This window comes from Colias eurytheme, chromosome 19 (genome assembly GCF_061535395.1).
Source record: "Colias eurytheme isolate Ceu_HAF_F1 chromosome 19, ilColEury1 Martin Lab GWU primary, whole genome shotgun sequence".
NCBI classification, from domain to species: Eukaryota; Metazoa; Arthropoda; class Insecta; order Lepidoptera; family Pieridae; genus Colias; species Colias eurytheme.
In genome coordinates this window covers 8,274,216-8,280,215 of record NC_142998.1, presented here as the reverse complement: position 1 = coordinate 8,280,215, position 6,000 = coordinate 8,274,216, and the positions used below count along the sequence as shown (strand labels likewise).

The 6,000-nt window shown below is 32.9% G+C and overlaps 1 long non-coding RNA gene across 1 annotated transcript; it reads left to right on the top strand.

Moving 5' to 3' along the window:
* The first annotated feature begins 2,821 nt into the window (after positions 1–2,821).
* On the top strand, positions 2,822–4,099 carry LOC149900283 (uncharacterized). The gene is made up of 3 exons (XR_016457777.1): positions 2,822–3,395; positions 3,504–3,583; positions 3,658–4,099. It is a non-coding gene; the product is annotated as an uncharacterized LOC149900283 (long non-coding RNA).
* Positions 4,100–6,000: the final 1,901 nt, after the last annotated feature.

Genomic DNA, 6,000 nt, shown 5'->3' with positions numbered 1-6,000 from the left:
TTGACAGTATAAAAAATAAATTACTTTTTTGTGTAATCCATATATATATAAGGTTTTTGAAGCGATTTAAATTAATAAATGATATAAATAATAACTTATTTATTTATAAATCGTCGAGTAAAAACATCATATTTTTTAAAATGACCACGTGACCGAAAACATCCATGATTGGCTGCATCTGCCATGACGTCACAGCGGCGTAAATAACAAGTGATCCCAACGTTTACTCACGTCGTTGCTGAATTTCGCTTTTGGTTTTGTTTCTTGTATAACTTATTTATTGTGATTCAAAGTGTCTGTAATCAGTTTTGTTCTTTATGTGTTATTTTTGTTTGTCATGGAAACTAATTTCGAAAAAGCAGACAGTAGAAATCTACCTAAAGTGGACGCTATAATTAGGAAATAATATTCTAATACTGTGCTATAATGGTCGGCATGTTCTTTAAAAACAACCAAGATTTTTACGCTCCTCAATTGAGAAATGTGAAAACAGCTACGTAAGTTAATATTTCAATCGTCATTCATTACCTTTTTAGTTAATTGTACCTACAAACATGAATCACAATAGCATAATAATTATGAAGTATACATTTTTTAGATTAAGTCCTTTATTTTTCATTTCAGCCATCCAGTTTATAGGATTGACGTGTTTGTATTGATTATTTTCAATATCAATACAAACACGTCATCATCAATTTATATATACATATTATTATCTTACCTCAAGCAGGTAAGTAATGAGACGATTTATACTATGTATTGCAAATAAAATAAACTGCCTACTAGGTATTCAACACCATATTTACATCGAAGTGGTCTTCACAAAAAAAAAAACTGTTTTAATTGATATATCTAATATCACTTGGATTTCTGCGAGCTAACTGCAACCACTTTCTACGCATTTTTATATCTTTTGGAGCACATATAAATAGTTTGTCAGGGGTTTTAATAGTTGTATTTCTGCATCCAGGAACTACACACCACCTATAAGAACTCATTCTCTGGTTTTTAAACAGATTAACTTAATTATACTATAATTAAAACAAAAACGAACAATAAGTACTAGGAGCAAGTTGATGTTTACGCCGCTGTGACGTCACCATGGTCGCGAGACGCCATATTCTTCAAAATTGTGTTTTGGCGGCGTATTTGAATATCATGTTTTTATTTTCCATTTTCTCAATGAATAACTACAAAAAATTAAGAAACATGTGTTTTCTGTGCTCTATAAACGTATCTTAATAATTTGAGACAGTTTTCAAAACCTTGTCAAATAGCCTATTCTGATGGAAACAAAAAATAACGTCTAAATATACTCTTGTTTGTCTTCGTTATCGGAAGAATTTAATAATAGGATATTATTTGCAAATAAGGTGTAGTTCATAATGGTATGATGGCAAAAGGAAACTTAATATACCTAGTAGTAAGTATTTAAGAAAATAATGTGGCTTAGAGTTCATTCAGACTTCAATGAATAAGTACGTTTATGTCATAAGAAAACTGCTTTCATGATGCTCCTCATTGCAATTCTAATGAATCTGAAATATATCTAGTATCATAAATTCGAGATTTCATTCCTAGAAGAAATAAACGTGAATCATTATAGCAAACAAAACATTTCTATGTAGATTTGACGTATGAGTACTGAGTGTGCTGTGTGTTAGAACTTAATGGCCGCACATGTACCTCGAAGCGCGCAGCTGATGCCCGAGCAACGCGCGTTCGAACGAAAATATGAAGACGCGCGTTTGACGCGCGCTTGACCAGAAGCGCGCGCTTGCTGTACACTTCAATAGAATTCGGGGTTCTCAAAACGCGCGTTACCAAAGCGCGCGCTTCAAAACGCCTAATATGTACTCGCTCTTAGAAGTCTTTGGCCATTTTCCCATTACGATACGCACAGAGGAGATTCCAGTATCCTGCAAGTCTCGGAGACTAGTCGCCGCGGAGTATCTCACATATGACATATGTATGTACATTTGTATGTAGGCTCGCACACTACGCTACCGGTACAATGTACCTATGTGAGATATTCCGCGGCGACTAGTCTCCGAGACTTGCATGATACTTGAATCGCCTGTGCGTATCGCAATGGGAGAATGGCCTAAGTCTCATCAATCAGTATTAATGAGTGACTAATGACGTTCATGGACAGACAATATTATGAAGATCGACATTGTTATTTTAAGTGGATAAGGGTCAGGGCACATGATAAAATAATTTATGCATACCTACTTTGAAAGAGAAGCGACTTTTAATGAATGTCTTGTAATATTGTAAAATAGGTACATACAATTTATGAATGACATAGTTACCTAATGCGACCCTATCTAGGAAGAAAATTAAAACCTTATATTATGACACTTATTAAAAAGCACCTACTTACTCTCACCCTTATAACCATGTGATTCAGCAACATAATGTTTTTATTGCATTCACTTGAGAGCGATTAATCACGGAGACATTGACCCATTCCGTTATCTACGACCCGCGTCACAACCGCGCCCACTTACGTATAAAGTATTATAATTTATATTATCTGTAGTATAACGTACATGTTTTGTACTTCCACGGTATTTTGTTATTATTTTTTACATGAACAACATAACCTTTGACACCATATTATACGAATCAAACACCGTAAACATATTATAACTGAGTCACTATCTTTTCCGTCTATTAGGGCACATGTCAAAATATTTCCCGCTAAAAAAATGTTCGATTACGCACGCGCAATAAAATGTGTTATGATTTAAATGTCAGTATAAACAAAAATTATTGTTTTACCTTTTCTTAAATGTTCTAAAATATGTTAGTTTAAGGTGATGAATTAATTTTTCTAACATTTACGGCCCTTTTCAAACCTTCGTAATTTTTATATTATTAAAGTTGTCGTGATGAAAATTCTTGACAAGAAAGTTCAATAGTAACACAATACGTCTACCGTTTTAGAAACATGATTCCATGATATTTTCTCGATAGAAAAAAAATACAAAGTTATCATTGTTATTTTTTTATAATCTCTGGCATCTTCTAAATAACAGACGTAAAGTTACGACTTTTTGGATATTAACTATAAAATATACAACCTATACGTCTACCGTGTTAGAATTTTGAAATATGCGATGGTTTTGAAATAAACAAGAAATACTTGAAATTAGCGCGCGACCAGCCAATATAGCGAGAGCCGCCCTGTACCTTCCTACCCCGATCGCTGCACGAGTCATTCCCGCTACGGCCGTCACACGGGGAACTTGTGTCGCTCGCGCAATCGTAAAAAAGGGTGACAACACGATAAGACAAAATGAGACAAATGGGGACAATAAAGAAAATAAGAAGAAGAAACATAAAGGTTGGAGGAAAAAGAATGCTTACAATTGGAACAAATTAATGAAGTAAGTTGGTTTTATTTTAAATTTGATGATAATTGTATTATAGACGATGTTTGATATGTACCCCTGTTTTAAGTACATAACGAATGTGTAAGATTTTTTCATTTATAGCATAAATAATCTGTTCTGAAATCCGGAATCCAGAAGGAAAATAAACCCACTGATTGTTCACAATGTGAATCCACTCCTTCGTAAGTACCTTTATTCAGTCAAAAATGTATGTTATCAAAGCTCTACTGGTTTTATCGCATGATTCCATTTTTAGCAAAAAGCAACAAAGTGCAAAGAAATAAAAAATCATGGTGAACTTAGTGGAAGTATGGCGGACATAATATGGAACAGGAGCTCATTGGAGTAGTATTATATTTAAAAAAAATACGAAATAATTTCAAGAATTACATTTCTTAGAAGGTGGTAGATAAGTAAGTTGTATAAAGAATTTGATGTTGATATTTATTTCATTTATACTTACTACACCTGTGCGGGAAATTGCTTAGTAATAAAACAGGTTTATATTTATATTTACATAGTAATGTGAGTTTTCATTTCGAAAAATTTTGTGTAAGTATATTAAATTGAGTTCCTGGGTGATCTGGAAACACAATTGGGCCCGGAAGATGGCGCTGCAGTCACTCCTCCTAATGACATGAACCGATTTGGATGAATATTTGTGTGCACATTTCATTTTTGTGGGATGATTGGTTGATTCGCTTTCACATTAATTATAATAAAATAACTTGGGGGCGTAATATAAACAGCAGGTATAATACTAGGGCAACTCCGTATATAATGTATTTTCAAAAATTTCATACAAACGCATTCAGAGGCAGTTTTAAGTACAATGCAACTAAATGTTGGAATAACCTGCCTCCTCCTTATCGTAACATTCAATCTGTGACTAATTTTAAAAATAAATATAAAAATTATCTAATCATAAGGCAGGTAGGCCAGCTTTAGTTGCATCGTAACTAAATGTTTCACATTGTTTGCTCCCCTTACAACCTAGTCAATATATATGTAGTAAAGTTTCTATAATTCTATAACATACAAATTATAATGTAATTATGTATATTGTATATTTATGTAATATGTTTTTCTTTTTTAATATATTAATTATTTATGTATACCTATTGCTTTCTCTTAACTATATAAATATATTATTTAAAAATTTACACTGTTCCTTTGACTGTCGAGGAGGGCCCACTGAAAACCGGTGCTGCGATGCCTCTGCATCACAGAATATCACCGAGTGGTTCCCTTTTTTAATGTTTGATGCTGCACAGACCCTATGTGTTAATGTTAAAATCAGTATTGAATATAATTTTCTGTTTTCTTCGCACTCCAAACTTTATTGTATTTTACTATTCTCTGTTTTTTTCCTGTGTGGCAAGACATTAAAATAAATGTATTTTCTTTCTTTCTTTCTTTACATTAGCTAATATTATGTATTTTTGTTGTTAGAAAGTAAACTTAATTTTTATATATTTTTAATGTTTATAATACATTATTATTGGTATAAATAAGCCAGTGTTCGTCTCACATTGCTGTACCTGCCTACCTACCCTACCAGGGCCTAACTTTGTTCTGGCTATTTTATTTTGATTATTTGTGATGAATAATTACAATTATAATAGAGTGCAAAAAATAAATACATGCGTCAATATATTTTGTGTTTTTTTTTAAACAATTTTTTTATTTAAAAAAATATCATTCCGACCGCGGCTTTGCCCGCGTGGAATTAGATTATATCGTGAATCCTGTCTTATCCCACAGAAGTGTTCAGTTCGGATAAAAAGTATCCTATGTGTAAATCCAGGCAATTAGCTATATTTTATCAAAATTGGTAATGTAGTCTTGACGTGATTAAGTAACAACTAACAAAAAAATATACAAATTAACATCCAAAGTTTCGCATCAGTTTTACTGTATTAGTGATATCTTCCACTCTTGACTTTGACTGAGAAGAATTAGGGTTTATAACTTCTTTCAGAAATATTACCTTTCATTTCTGGGCATGACGTAATATCTACGTCAGCATCAAATCATCTAAATCCATTCAGTAGTCCGCGTTATTGAGTACCATTTCATTTTTTCAGAGTAACAATATTTTTTGTTATTTTAAAGATTATTTATAACCTGTATTATTTTGTAATAAAGTAAACATTACGAAATAATAATAATTATTAATAATGTCTAAGTAGTTGTTAAAAAGAAGATTATTTGTTTATAAGCAAGAAAATAAAACCAATAAATCAACAATTAAATATATGTATAAGAATATTATAACTGTATGACGACTCCATACATGTTTGTCCCGAGTCGGCCAGCGGCAGCGCGGCGAGTTTGCAAGAATGACTTCGCGCACACCCGCGTTCGCGATAGCGAGCTATTAGACTCCGCCCGCCAAGCAGTAGATTTTTTTTTGTGTATCGTCTTAATATTTTTTTCTACATTTTTGAAGTGAAAACTTCTTTAGCGGCGTTGAGCACTTTTTCTGTAATGGGTATAAAATCTTAAACTCGCGTCAGGACACGTGTCCTGATCGAAAAAGCGTAAGACGGATGGATATCAAAGTTTTCACTTCTGCCGGCACTCCCGGAGTGCAACC